At 47.5% G+C, this 15,595-nt stretch overlaps 1 protein-coding gene across 1 annotated transcript in view; it reads right to left on the bottom strand.

The window, feature by feature from the left end:
• Nucleotides 1–148, bottom strand: part of ACTR3B (actin related protein 3B) — a 68,241-nt gene extending 68,093 nt beyond the window's left edge. The window contains exon 1 of the mRNA XM_068972369.1: nucleotides 58–148. The gene's annotated coding sequence lies outside the window, so the exon portion shown is untranslated. The remainder of the gene's footprint in view (nucleotides 1–57) is intronic.
• Nucleotides 149–15,595: the final 15,447 nt, after the last annotated feature.

The raw sequence follows: 15,595 nt of genomic DNA, 5'->3' as shown, positions 1-15,595 counted from the left end.
CGCGGGGCAGGCAGAGGCAGGCGCGCCGGGGCCGGAGCGGGCGCCCGCGGCTCTTACCCGGTGCCGCAGTCCACCACGCAGGGAGGCAGGGAGCCCGCCATGCTCGGCCCACGCGGCCGGCTCCGGAGGCTCACCGGATCGCCGGCCCGCTCGCCGCCCCGCGCCGCCGCCGGGCTCCCGGGAGCCTCCGCAGCGCCGCCGCCGGGAGCCCGGATGCTCGCCGCCGGCACACGTGACGCCCCGCCCACCCCCGCCTGACCAATCACTACGATGACACGCCCTGTCCCCGCCCCCGGCCGCCCGCCATCTTTAGTGCTGGCAGCGGGGCCTCGTTGCCTGTACTTTCCACCTTGCTGAGGGAGAGGCTTTGAGCTCTTCTGACTTACCGTGGACTTGACCCCGAAGCCTGACTCCTCATCCTTTAAGTCTCCTCTCGGATGTCACCTTCTCAGGGAAGCTGTCCCTGCTCATCTGCTAGGTGCCCCCTCCCCCCCCTGCACCTTCCTCACTATCTCAACAATCTATTGCTTTGCTTCACAACATTTGGAGCAAATTAATACCGTGTGTATATATTTATTTGTACTCCTATAGCAGGCTATAGGCTCCGCTAGATGCGGCTCCTGAATGTCTTCCCACTGATGACAAGGATGCGCAGCACAGTATTTGGTGCATTCATGCTGCTGCTGCTGCTGCTGCTAAGTCGCGTCAGTCGTGTCCGACTCTGTGCGACCCCATAGACGGCAGCCCACCAGGCTCCCCCGTCCCTGGGATTCTCCAGGCAAGAACACTGGAGTGGGTTGCCATTTCCTTCTCCAATGCAGGAAAGTGAAAGGTGAAAGTGAAGTCGCTCAGTCGTGTCCGACTCTTAGCGACCCCATGGACTGAAGCCTACCAGGCTCCTCCGTCCATGGGATTTTCCAGGCAAGAGTACTGGAGTGGGGTGCCATCGCCTTCTCCGGGAAACACCCAAATGTTTTGTGAATAAAGAAAAAAAAAAACTTGACGTTAGAATTCTTACATCTGTCAGAACACTGCATGCTTTCCTCTATAGAAGAAAAACCTGTGCAACAAATGCACGGACAGCTTTAAGGGGTGATTGACCTTCGATCAGGTTAACACTACACCAGGATCATTATGGAACATATTCTCAAGTGTCAAAGGTGAAGTGATGTCCAAAAGATCTTTCTGGAACCCGGACCAAAGTTCGCACCACCTACCAACTAGGTTATGAAGGTTGAGAAGATTCCACTTGCTTCCTCCTCCCTCCCTATCATATATTCCTGACCTTACTTTTTAGGACTCTTCTGGAGATGTAGTTCCAGGCAGTTTAACTGGTATTAAAAGCATTTTTAAACTGTTTTTGCGTATGAGAAGTAGTGGTAGATTACTTGATTGTGTTAGATAACCCATGATGATTCCTTTTTTGTTTTTTGGGGTTTTTTTTTTCCTATACTGGAGAAGGAAATGGCAACCCACTCCAGTATTCTTGCCTGGAGAATCCCATGGGCGGAGGAGCCTGGTGGGCTACAGTTTACGGGGTCACAAAGAGTCAGACACTACTGAACCACTTCACTTTCATTCAGGTCAAATAAGGGCCAGATCTAGGAAATTTTTGAGGAACCTAGAAAGAAAAGTAGAAGGTGGGAAGAAAAGAAAGGTGAGGAGTATGGAGGAAAGCCTGTATAGGGCCCCGAAATAAGCAAGTGAAGCTGCTCAGTCATGTCCGACTCTTTGCGACCCCGTGGACTGTAGCCCACAAGCCTCCTGGGTCCATGGAATTCTCCAGGCAACAATACTGGAGTGGGTTGCCATTTCCTTCTGCAGGGGATCCTCCTGACCCAGGGATCGAGCCCAGGCCTCCCACATTTCGGGCAAACGCTTTAACCTCTGAGCCACCAGGGAAGCACAGGACCCCAAGGCTGGGGGCAAAGGCTCACTTGCCTCCTTTGTCTTTTGCCAAAGCCCTGGCCAACCCCACTGTGCCACGGCCCTCATCAGAATTCTGTGGATAAACTCTAGGTTGCAGACAGTCAGCACTGCCACCTCTTTCATTCCCTTAGCACATATTTATCAAGTGCCTACTATGGGACAGGCCTTGCATTATACAGGGCATGAAACAGTAAGTGGGACATTCGTAGTCTTTGCCCCTAAGACTTTTATTTTTTTTACTATTTATTTATTTATTTACTTGGCTGCACCAGGTCTTCATTGTAGCATGCAGGATCTTTAGTTGCACAGAGTTTTAGACCCTGGGCCACCAGGGAAGTCCCTCTGCCCACAAGACTTTAGAGTCTTGTGAGAGATAGCAGAAGTCTGAGCATCACAACTAGAGAGTAACCCTTGCCCTCCACTAGAGAAAAGCCCTCACAGCAAAGAAAGCACAGCGTGGCCAACAATAAATCTTTTTTTTTTTTAAGCCAAACAGGGCACCTACACCTGTCTTAGGAGTCAGTGACGCCTTCTCAGAGCAACGGTGCCTAAGCTGAAACCCAGAGGGTGGATGGAGAAACACTCGATGGTGGAGAGGGTGGGGCAGGAGAGGGTTTCTGGGCCCAGGAGGCCAGAGGACCTCAAGACTCATAGACGACCCTGTCACCTTCACCAGGGAAGAAGCCTTAGTGGGATTTGGAACTGGCTACTAATAAAGGCGGTCCCTTTTCAGGGAGTGTCCCTTCTGCAAAGGACTTCCTGGAAATGGCAACCAGGTTGACCAGCAGCTGGTAGCAAGCAAAAGACTTCCTGACTTCAAATGTGTCCTCTCGACCCCGCTAACCCTTGACGTTTGAGTGAAGGCGTTTTTGCATGCGGGGAACAGAGATCTCTTACAGGGGCACAGGAGCAACTTTTATTATTCCATATAAAGAAAATCCAGAAATTCCAGGGTAATCCAACCGTTGGATGATATCACTGTGGAAGTACTAGAAACTTGATGGCCTAAAACAACAGATATTTATTGTCTCACGATAGGGCAGAAGGTCAAAATCGAGATGTCAGCAGGACCAGTCCTCACCGAAGCCTCGAGGAGGAGCCACGGTGTTCCCACAAATCCCTGGTGCTCTCGGCTTACAGAGGCATCACCCCAGTCTCTGCCTCCGTCTCAACGCCACGCTCTCCCTCGGCTTCTGCCCTGTCACCTGGCGTTCTCTTCCTTTTTAATATTTATTTATGTGGCTGCGCCAGGCTTCCCAGGTGGCTCAGTGGTAAAGAATCCACCTCCCAATGCAGGAGATGTGGGTTCGGTTCCTAGGTCAGGAAAATCCCCCAGAGGAGGCAATGGCAACCCACTCCAGTATTCTTGCCTGGGTAATTCCGAGGAGGCTTGTGTGCTCTAGTTCGTAGGGTGGCAGAGAGTCAGAGGTGACTGAGCGCGCACGCATTTGGCTGCACAGAGGCTTAGTCCCTGCGTGCGAGATCGAGCTCCCTGATGAGGAATCGAACCAAGGCCCCCAGCACTGGGAGCGTGGAATCTTAACCAGTGCGCCACCAGGAAAGTCCCTGGTGTTCTCTTCTTATAAGGACCAGTCACATTGAATTAAGACCTGCCCTAATGACCTCATCTTACCTTGATCTCATCTGCAAAGGCCTTGTTTTCAAATAACATCCCTTTTACAGGTACTGGGGTAACTACTCCAGCATGTCTTTGGGGAAGACAGTTTAGCTCGTAATAACACCAGCTTATACCAAAAGCAGTCACTGGTGAGGGGGATTGATGCATTTGATTAGCTTAGACAATTAAAACCGCATCCCTGGGCTGGTGAGGAGCCTCATCATGTCTTCAGAAGCATCTGGTACCCATACCTGAGGCGAATGGGGTTTGACGAGCATAAGGGAAATGACTTTCCAGGTGGCACTAGTGGTAAAGAACCCACCTGCCAATGCAAGAGACAAAAGAGACACAGGTTCGATCTGTGGGTCGGAAGATCCCCTGGAGGGGGGCATGGCAACCGACTTCATTATTCTTGCCTGAAGCATCCCTTGAACAGAGGAGCCTGGTGGGCTACAGTCTACAGTAGAGAAAATGTTAGTCACTCAGTCATGTCCGACTCTTTGCGACCCCACGGACTATAGCCCACCAGGCTCTTCTGTCCATGGGATTCTCCAGGCAAGAGTACTGGAGTGGGTTGCCGTTTCCTTCTCTGGGTCTACAGTAGAGTAGTCCACAAAGGGTCGGATGCAACTGAAGCAGTTTAGCCCGCACCTGGGGAATGACAATAGTTTCCGCCTCACTCGTAATTTTTTTGATGAAACCACACATGGTTGCTCATTCCGTGTCTTCTCACTCCTCCAGCCTCTTCCTTGCTGACCCAGCTGGAGCTCTGCCCCATCTCTGAAGCTCTCCCTCAGCTTCTAGAAAGAGTCGCTGCACTCTCTTTTGGACTCTGAGAGCCTCCTACATCCATCCACGTGTTCACTTATCTGATGGCATCACAACGGTTGCGCTTCCATCGCCCCTGGTACACCAGTCTGAGAGTAGAAGTATGTCTCCAATAATTTTATGTCTTTGGGTTATCAGGCACTCCTGACATTTTGTGGCCACTCAGTGAAAGGTTCTTAAATAAATGGAAGTCATCAGCAGTTGTTAAGCCTCTCAATTACACATTTGTTTTTACTTGCTTTCTTATCATCAAAAGCAAATAAAAGCGAACCTTCCATGTGATTTCTGTGTGTTTTCACTGTTTTTTTCTATATATCAAAGCATATTCTCTGTTATTCTTCTGAGGTCATAAACTCCTATGGATCAGAGACTGATGGCATCCCTTTTGGCAAAGGCCGAAACACCCACAGAGAAACAAACCTCCCATTCTATAAGAGGCCCTTCAAGTACAATCTCTGTTAATTGCATTGCTAAGGTTTGCTCCTTCCAATATACTTTGCAAAATTCTACTCTCTCCTTATAGTGAGAGGACTTTTTAGTTGACTTTCCGTGGCAGAAAGAGGCTTCTCTTTACTGTGTTTCTACCCAACAATGACCTCCTACTCCACCATCCCCCAACTCCTAAAGGGCCAGAAAACGTGGGAACAGGAAGTCTTCCTGTACAGAATTCAGCATCTCTCCCATGGCAGACGACAGGACTGTCTCGTAACTACTCTCCTGAGGTCTGGATAAGCCAGCATCACTCTCCAATGAACCTTTAATAAACATGTCTGATGCTGGTTACAATGCATTTTTATGCATACGAAGACAACTTAAAATAATTAGGACTTACAGAGCTTGTCAATCTAATAGAATTTAGTCAGGGCACACTCAGACAACGTGATCTTCATTTCCTGCATTTAACTAGTCTTGCTGGGCCAAGAAGGAAAAAGAAAACAAAAATGAAAGGCTATCCTGAAACGCTGCCCAGCCAGTGGCTCTGTGAATCTTAAGTTGCAAAGCTGTGGGCAGAAGCAAGCAGTGTGTTCTCTGTTGCCATGAGCATGCAAATAGAGAAAGCAGTGCCCCAAAAGTAGGGCCCATTCCTTTGAAAGTGGCTGGCACCCTCCTTCAAGAGGAAGGGCCTGTCATTGCACTCAATGGACCTCCCAGAGGGCTTGGCAACAGTGGGAGAAAATGGTCCAAGCTAGAGCTGATTGGCCGGTGTGCACTGAGTTGATAACCGACCTAAAAGCACAAGACTGGGAAGGAAATCACCAGGGGCTTCCCTGGAGGCTCAGATGGTAAAGAATCTGCCTGCAATGCAGGAGACTCTGGTTTGATCCCTGGGTTGGGAAGAGCCCCTGGAGAAGGGCATGGCAACCCACTCCTGTATTTTTGCCTGGAGAATCCCATGGACAGAGGAGCCTGGTGGGTTATAGTCCATGGGGTCGCAAAGAGTCGGACACAACTGAGCGACTAACACTGACTTTATTCAGATCAATTCTGCCGCTTCTGCCTGCACCCACGGCAGTGACCTCGACCGGAAGACTGGTCCTGCACCGCCTCCCCTCTTGCACTGTCCATTCAGTCTCTTCACATCCCTGATACCTACCCCTCTGCTTTTCTCCTGCTGTCCCTCTTGCTAAACTACTCCATAGCTACCCACCGGCCAGCCTATCTCCATGTTTTCCCCACCCAAGACATCTCTCAGGTGAGTTGTGCTGCTAGGAGAAGCAACCTGGCAAAACCCAGGACCTCTGTCCCTCACGTCTGTCTCCTTTCCCCACGATCTTCCGCGACTCCCTCTTGTTGGAGAAGCTGATCCCAGCCCTCAGGTGGCGTTCAAGGTCCTCCGTGATCTGCTCCCGAGTCACCTGCTTTGTTTTTTCCAGTTAGGCTGCACGGTCCTAGTTGTGGCACTGGGGATCTTTGTGACGTCAGGCAGGGTCTTTGAGTTGCAGCATTCGAACTCTTAGCTGCAGCGCGTGGGATCTAGTTTCCTGACCAGGAATTGAACCCAGGCCGCCTGCACCGGGAGTCTTAGCCAATGGGCCAGCAGTCACCTGGCCCAAGTCCCCAGTGGTCCCCCAAGTCACCTTTCTAGTCTCATCTCATGAGACATCCTTGACACGTCTGGGCACGACAGACGACAGACCAAACCCTCTCTATCGTCTGGTCTTCACACAGGCTCTGCAGTCTAGAACATTCTTCTTTGCCTAGCCCACGGTCTCCACCCATCCTGATTCCGTTCAGAGCTCACTCATCCTTCCAATTTCAGCGCAAATCCACTTCATCTTCTCCTTCAGGACAGGTGCGTCTTCATGCCTCTCGTCAGAATCAAGCACCTACTCTGTCAGCCTCTACAGCTGAGGTCTGGAGAGATGCACTCTAATGAGGTCTTCTGTTCTGCCAAACAGTATTACGGTTTTATCTGGAACTATTTCCCAGCTACTTCTTAGGGAGAAGACTGGATGACTGCAATAGCTCACAAAAGCATTTTCAGTCCATCACACATTAAATCATCATAATACCAAGAGGGAGGTACTATGAAAACCTCTCCTAATCAAATAAGGAAACCAAGGCTTGTACTTTTCAACTAAGATATGTGCTTAGTCACTCAGTCCTGTCCAACTCTTTGCATTGACTGTAGCCCACCAGGCTCCTCTGTCCATGGGATTCTCCAGGCAAGAATACTGGAGTGGGTTGCCATGCCCTCCTCCAGGGGATCTTCCCGACCCAGGGATCAAATCCATGTCTCCTGCATTGCAGGCAGATTCTTTACCAACTGAGCCACCAGAGAAGCCAGTAAAAGTTTAATTTTGTTCTGGGCACTTTCTTTAGGCCCCCTCGAGAAAACAGGCAGATGCTGAAGTGTTCGAAGCCAGCATCTGGTAAGCAGAGGTTCAGTGTATCTTAGAGCCAGAAGGAATCTCAACATTCAGTCCTTCAGAACAACCCTGTCCTTTGAGAATTTCAAATCCACTTTGAAATTTTTTGAGCTCTTCACCTTGAAGGTCTTCTGTTTCCAGTAACAAATGCCCGAGGACTCCCATTAGGCAATCACTATATGTTCTCGAGACTGAGTAGCATCCAGTAAAAATCGAATTCTTCTGCCAATGGGAATGAAACTGCTGAGGAGGAGAACTGGACGCCAGCAATCTGGACAGGACGTTCTGCCAAGAGCTTGGCCCAAATGCTTCTTGCCATTGCGCAATCTCACAAGCAACAGGTTTTGGAGGAGTTGCCTTCCCAGGGCCTCCCCGTTCCTTATTGATGTTCATTCTAGAACATTTTTTAGAAGCATCACAGCACACACTCAGTTTTTAGAAGCATCACAGCACACACTTATTAATATAAGAGAATAAAGGCAGCAAGACTCTACCATTTCAACTTATCTTCACTGGATATTGACTTGGTCCCTTTGGGCAGGAGAAGATGTGCAGGGAAACTTATAGGATTTCCACCTGAGGGGCTTCCCTGGCAGCCCAGTCCAGTCCAGTCCAGCTCAGTTGCTAGGTCGTGTCCAACTCTTTGCGACCCCATGGACTGCTGCACGCCAGGCCTCCATGTCCATCACCAACTCCCAGAGCTTGCTCAAACTCATGTCCATCGAGTCAGTGATGCCATCCAGCCATCTCATCCTCTGTCGTCCCCTTCTCCTTCCTTCAATCTTTCCCAGCATCAGGGTCTTTTCCAATGAGTCAGCTCTTCACATCAGGTGCCCAAAGTATTGGAGTTTCAGCTTCAGCATCAGTCCTTCCAACAAATATTCAGGACTGATCTCCTTTAGGATGGACTGGTTGGATCTCCTTGCAGTCCAAGGGACTCTCAAGAGTCCTTCTCCAACTCCACAGTTCAAAAGCATCGATTCTTTGGCACTCAGCCGGCAGTCCAATGGTTAAGAATCCATGCTTCCTGGGTTCGATCCCTGGTCCGGGATGATTCCACAGGCCAGGGAGCAACTAAGCCGGTGCACCGCCACTGCTGAGCCCATTCTCCTAGACCCTGTGCTGCACAAGGGAAGCCACCGCAAAGAGAAGCCCAAACACCAGAACTGGAGAATAGGTCCTGCTTGGTGCAACTAGAGAAAGTCCGCACAAAGCGACAATGACTCAGTGCAGCCAAAATAAATAAACAAAAATAAACTAAATTAAAAAAAATTAAAAAAGAATCCATGCTTCCATTGCAGGAGGCACGGGTTCAACCCCTGGTCAGGGAACTAAGATCCCACATGCAGGGAAGCCTAAAAATAAATTTTAAACAAAAAGAGTTTCTATCTTAACAGTAACAGATAAGAAGGTGCAAAGTGAGAACCCGTGCCTGCTGAATTTGTCTTTTCATCTGGCTGAAACTCTGGTTGCAGCAACGTGTACCTGAAAACTGGACACAGCATCACAGTGTTTCCAGTCTTATCTCACTGGTTTTTGTGCTTCTTACTTATCAAGCTGCAAGATGAATTCAAAGCAGGAGTAGTTTGCAGAAAAACATTTGCTCTCTGTGTTCCCAGTAATTATAACTGATAACAAATAGCTATCAGTTAAAATAAAAATTACATCATATTCTTAATCCAGATATTTTTGGTTGTAATAGTTTGTGCCAACAGAAAATGTATAAAATTAATTTTGCTTGTTTATTGACGTATGTAAAGAGTCTAAATTTTGAGGTCTTTCAGAACTGTGTCTAAATCTCATCTCAGGAACTTAAATATGTTTCTGCACAGGTTACTTAATGTCTCTAAGCTTTCATTGCCTTATCTGTAAGGAGGGGTTTTTCTGAGTTTTCAAGTTAGCTTATAAAAACACCAGGCATTATAACATGGAAAGTGTTCAGTATCATTCCTCTCCTGATTCTCAGAGGCTTCTTTCCCTTGATTAGTAATTCTGTTAAACTTAGACTCTTGTGGCCACATCACACAGCTCCAGTCCAGCTATTTGGGTTATAACTAAGGGATAAAAAGGACTGACCTGCCCTCAGTAATGCTTAAGAGTTGAGACATTGTCCATTAGTGGAGATGAGCTTTGTTGAATCATCCATGTCTCCTAACAGCTCTCCCTTGTGACCAAGGACACTTCATTGTCATAGTGCTAAAGATTTTATGATTCAAAGCTAAATAGTCTTCAATGGTGAGAAGCACAGACTTTGAAGCCAAACTCCCTCAGTGTGGATTTCAGCTCTGATTTTATGCATTTATTAGCAAGTTCCTGGTGGTTCAGTCGGTAAAGAACCCGCCCGCAGTGTAGGAGACCTGGGTTTGATCCCCGGGTGGGGAAGATCCCCTGGAGGAGGGCATGGCAACCCACTCCAGTATTCTTGCCTGGAGGATCCCATGGACAGAGGAGCCTGGCGGCCTACAGTCCATGGCGTCTCAAAGAGTCGGACACAACTAAGCAACTAACACTTGCACTTGTACCTTTTAGATGCTGACAGTGGGCTAAGTGAGTGGGGTCTAAAGATGAACACCTGTGAGGTGAGTCGAGGAGGGAAGGTAGACATGTTAGCCTTTGAACATGCTAGAATCGAGTGGGTACAATGTAGGGAGCACCCAGGAGAGAGTGATGCATTCTGATCAGGAGAGCCAGTACAAGCTCCACAGAGAAAGAGACATTTAAAAATAAAACAGAGAAAAGAGGGAAAGGAGGAACAGCATTTGCAAAGGCACAGAGGCTTCTTTCAGGAAATGACTAGTCCAGTGTAAGTCAATGCAGGATGCAGGGGCTGAGATGAAGTTGGAAAGAAGAGTTTGAAATTAAACTGAGGAAAACCTTCAGCACTATTGTGGGGCATTGTAGTTTTTTCTAGACAATATAATATGCAAAGTGTTTTGGGAGGACTGTGTGTGTGTGTGTGTGTGTGTGTGTGTGTGTGTGTGTGTGTGTCTGGTGTACGTGTCTGGGAAAAATAGGGAGGAGGAGATGGAATGCAAGGATATCAACTAGGGAACCAATGAAGCAGTTAAAACAGGATCATGACGGCAATAGGGATAGAAAGACATTGCATCGGTAGAAACAAGAGTTCTCAGGGGCCAGCTGGATTTTTAAGTGAGGAAGAGGAAGACACAAAAATCACTATGTTTAGTTTGGATGGTTCTGTGCATCATGAAGCTGTGAACTGAGACCAAAGCTCAAAGTTCCCTTTGAGGCACTTCCTGACATTCAGGAAAAGATGCTGGAGAAGCAGTTAGAAGTGCTGGTCAGGAGCGGAGCAGAGCGGGTACTCGGTCCTTTTTGCTCCAGTGCTGTAGAAAGGGCATCACTAATTCCCTGTTCTGTTTGGAAGGGGCGCCGTGGGTCGTTGGGCTATTCATCTTGGTCTCTGCCCATGACACAGGAATATAGGAATAGAAATGTCAAGACTCTTCCTGCTGCCCCGCAAGCCTCCTCTCTCTGGTTATCTGTCTGGCTCTTTCAGCTGTCGTATCTCTGGCATGCCTCCCAGTTTCAAGCCTTTGGTTCCATTGTCTCATAAATTTATTTGTGCTTGTCAGATCACGTGTCCTGAATTTTGGCTTGGACAAGATGAGAGCCTGAGTCATCAGTGATCCGTCACCCACACACCCTGTCACTGGCCTGCATGTATTGCTTATGTTCCGCACAAATACATCAACAATCCCTGACCTGGTCACTGAACAAGCACATACCTTATCAGAGGTCCCAGTTTTTACCAGAGTCAGTCTACCTTACAACTATCTTTTTTTTTTTAAATCCAGGGACTCTTAGGAAAAAAAAAAAAACTGGCTTAAGGAATGGAAGAAGGGATGAGGTGATAAAGACAACAAGATCAGCTTAAGAGAGATGCTGTTGTTCAGCCCCTCACTTGTGTCCGACTCTGCAACCCCATGGACTGCAGCACGCCAGGCTTCCCAGTCCTCCACTATCTTGCAGAGTTTGCTCGAACTCATGTCTACTGCATCGATGATGCCATTCAACCATCTCGTCCTCTGTTGTCCCCTTCTCCTCCTGCCTTCAGTCTTTCCCAGCACCAGGGTCTTTTCCAATCAGTTGGCTCTTTGCATCAGGTGGCCACGGTACTGGAGCTTCAGCTTCAGCATCAGCATGATCCCAGGTCAAACTTCCAAATGAAGTTGGCCTGCCTCAAAGTATCTTCCATCATAAAAGTATTAGGTAGGAAATCAGATGGGGCACCAATCAGCCCCGTCATTCTCAAAACGGCATTGTAAGAAGGGCATCATTAATATCCCAGTGCTTGCAATGCTGGGGTTGCTCTCTGACTCATTGCCTGAAACTCTAGATTCCATTTCTTCAAAACGGTAAACAGCTCTGGGAAGGTTAAGGGCTCACAGATCATCACAAATTAGCAGCTTTTTCCTGAGCCAGCTATTGAGGAAATGGGATATTCGACACAGGGTGCAGAAGGCAAGGGTGCAGGGGGGAAGAGGACTGTTGGTTTTTTAAGGTTTGGACAGCTGCCAGAGGCGCTGACTAGATCATGACTACCGCAAGAAGAGAGTAGTGCTGAAGCAGAAAACCTCACAGAACTGTGGAGCAAGGGCTTAAGGCAGCCTGAGAGCTCTTGGACTTGTCCCCCTACCCTCCCCGCCCCCCGCGGTAGAGCAGATTGTGCCAGGCTCCATCCTCATCCTGCAAAGCCTCCACTCTGGGATGGAAATCTAAGAGCATACATTGCCAGCGACACAATAATAGCACTTCACGGGGGAATCAAATAGAACCTCTGGGTTTCCCAGATGGGGCAGTGGGAAAAAATCCACCTGCCAACGCAAGAGATGCAGGTTCAGTCCCTGGGTCAGGAACATCCCCTGGAGGAGGAAATGGCAACCCACTCCAGTACTCTTGCCTGGAGAATTCTGTGGACAGAGGAGCCTGGTGGGCTACAGTCCAGGGGGTCACAGAGAGTCAGACACACCTGAGGGACTGAGCGTGCACACACACAAACAGAACATCTATTCTTTATATGTTCCGAGTCCAAACAACTGAATGTAAGATGCACTTTGGAACTCCATCCACGTTTACATTGGGAGTTGCCTAATAAATAGCTAGATTTTTAAATTGTATTTCACTGAAGTATAATTCATTTTCAATATTGTGTTAATTTATAATGTACAGCAAAGTGATTCAGTTACATACATACATGCACACACACACACATATATGCTTTCCTTTTCACATTCTTTTCCATTTTATTTTATCACAGGGCATTCAATATTGAAAAATAACTAACATTTTTAAAAAAAACTTACTAGTCACTGTGCTAAATGCTTTGTGTGGGTGATTTTATTTAATCTCTAGGATAGGTCCAGGAGGTTGGTGTTATTGTTATCACGCTCATTTTATAGGCAGGCAAGCAGGCTTAGAACTAAGTGGTGGAGCCAGGGTTCAGAGGCAGCAATCAGACTCCAAAACCACGTGCTCCTCAGGCAAGACACTAGTGCTCAGTGACTGTCGCTGGCTTTCATTCCGGAAAGGAGAAAAGCTCGCCCCTCACCACGGCAGTTCTGGGCATTATCTTCACAGGAGGCTGTGTGAGGAGCAATGAAAGATGGAGATCTTGAGCCAAGTGGACTTGGGATCAAGTTCAGATTCTGCCCCTGACACTGGACAAGTTTCTCATCCTCTCTGAAACTTAATGCCTCCATCTGTAAAACAGGGGGGGAACAAGTCAGCCATACAGAGACAGTGTGAAGGCTTAATCAGCTGGTGAGACAGGGCCTGGAACTTCGTAAGCACTCAGGAAAGGGCCGCACCCCTGCTTTGGCGGGAGGTGTGTAAGCGTGGCGGTACCTGCAAACATGCAGCATCTACGCAGAAACTGTAAGGGTTTCACTGAAACTGGAGTCAGCTCATGCCTCCTGGTTCTTAGAACCCCTTCCTCCACCAAGTAATATACAAGCAGACAAAAGATCAGAAGCATTTTTACACAGTCTTTACTAACTTCTCTGGTTTCTCACTGGTTTGAATAAAAAAAATCCACTTGCAATGCAGGAGATGTGGGAGACTCGGGTTCAACCCCTGGAGGAGGAAATGGAAACCCACTCCACTGTTCTTGCCTGGGAAATCCCATGGACAGTGGGGCCTGGTGGGCTACAGTCCATGGGGGTCACAAAACGTCGAACACAACTGAACGTGATCGCATAGCAGTAGCCAGCCTCATAGCGATGCAGTTTTATTCATAACCCTACAGTTGACAAGAGAGAAAACTGATGTGAATTCTCAAGCTCAATTGGTTGGGCTGAGATCAACCAGTAGGTTTAAAGAAAACCAAACACGTCTTGTAGTTGTTGCCTTTGCTATTTTGACCGCCAGGAGGCATGCAAGATCTTAGTTCCCCCACCAGGGATTGAACCCATTCCCTGCTGCAGTGGAAGCACAGTCTTAATTGCTGAACTGCCAGGAAAGTCTCATGCCTTTGCTATTTTGTCCATGGGATAGAAGGCCCTGGAAAACAAGGGAGGAAACACAAAAGATAACAAGATATTCCAGAAACCTTTCCATGGATTTTTATGGTTACGTACATGGTTTAGTTGCTAAGTCATGTCTGATTCTTGCCAGGCTCCTCTGTCCATGGGATATATCAGGCAAGAACACTGGAGTGGGTTGCCATTTCCTTCTCCAGGGGATCTTCGCGACCCAGGGGTTGAACCTGGGTCTCCTGTATTGCAGGTGGTCTCCTACACTGCAGGCGGACTCTTTCCCAGCTGAGCCACCAGGGAAGCCCATGGTTATGTGTACCCGTCCTAAATCGCTCGGTTGACAAGCCCTGCTCCATCACTGACCAGCTCTGCCGTCTTGGACAAATTCCTTAACCTCTGGTTTCAGTTTCCTCGTCTACAACTTTGGAATATGGAAATGCCCTCTTTACACAGATGGAAAAGTTACATGGCCAGCCAGCATTTAATAGCCCCTTCCACTGTTCCTCCACACAGACGCACTGGGCTCCAGGGACGGGGCGATGAACGGAAAGCAACAGGACCCTTTGGCAGAGAGTTTATTAGTCTCACCTAAAGGAAACTGGGGAAGGACGTTTCTCAGGGGTGGGATCAATAGAGGATGTGAGTGTTAACGATGCTGGAGATGCTTCAAGTCTACCTTGTTTGAACCTAAACTTCAAGAGCCCTCTGAAGATCACTTCACTGAGCAGGGAGCCAAGTTCCAGAGAGGTAAAGAAGCTGTCCAAGAGCCGTTCAGTTTTCAAATACGTGAGGTTTCTCAAGGACCTTTGATGCTAATTTCTCATTTTGCTATCAGTCTCTCATTTAAATGCTTTCTCCTCTGCAATCACCCTCCATGTTTTTTTTTTCAGTCTTCTAACTTTATTGAAGCTTTCAATGGCTAAATCAAGATCTCTCTTGGTAAATGTTATGTTGCAATTGAAAGTACAGGAATTATTTTCAAGTCACTTTCAAATATCTACTGATTTCTAGCGTAATTCTGCAGTGATAAGAGAACAGATTCGGTATGGTCTCAAAACCTTTAGACCATGACATTTTCGCACTTGCTTTGTGTCCCTGGATATGTTCCAGTGTCTCCTAGTCTATAGTCTATGGGAACTTGAATAGAATTTCTATCCTACTACTGTGTGAAAACTGTATGAATCTTAATTATGTTGGATTGGTCCATAGTGCTTTTCAGTTCTACTTTATTGCTCTACAACTCTGGATATTCATTCTGTTGACTTTTGAGGCTTTGCTACTGAAACTCCAGTTAAAAATCTTTATCTACTTAAAATGTAATTGTAATATATAGTGAAACTATATGTAACTTTGTTCTGTATTTTCCTAGTTTCCTGTCAATGTGTTTTCATACTTCCATAATTTAAAAAACAAAAAGAATTTGTCCAAGAGCACAAGGCCGGCGAACAGAGTAGGAATTTGAAGAGGTCCCTCCCGTCACACACCGCACAAGCCTGGCACATCTTAGCAAATGTATTTTTGCATTTTTTCCAGATTGATATTTGGCATTAATAAGGAAAGGTTAACTCCAGCTATAGAGACTCAGAGTCAGCTGAGGGTACAGAGCAGAAGCCAGTCCAGGGAAACTGGTCTCCAAATGCTCAGTTAGACGCTGCTCTGAGGAAGCTGGGCTTTCCCTGTGTATACGTGTTTCTGTGTGTGCGTGTGTGTGCACACACATAGTTCTGCGTATATGCTACTGCATTAATATTATTCTCAAACATAAATGAATAAAATAAATCACATTTTTAAAGAGTTCTCGTTCATCTGTTAATAGAACAACACACACTTTACTTTGGGACTGTGCTTTGCGA

Source organism: Capricornis sumatraensis, chromosome 5 (assembly GCF_032405125.1).
Source record: "Capricornis sumatraensis isolate serow.1 chromosome 5, serow.2, whole genome shotgun sequence".
Classification (NCBI taxonomy): domain Eukaryota; kingdom Metazoa; phylum Chordata; class Mammalia; order Artiodactyla; family Bovidae; genus Capricornis; species Capricornis sumatraensis.
The sequence above is the reverse complement of the archived record's forward strand: the minus strand, read 5'-3'. Positions and strand labels throughout refer to the sequence as shown.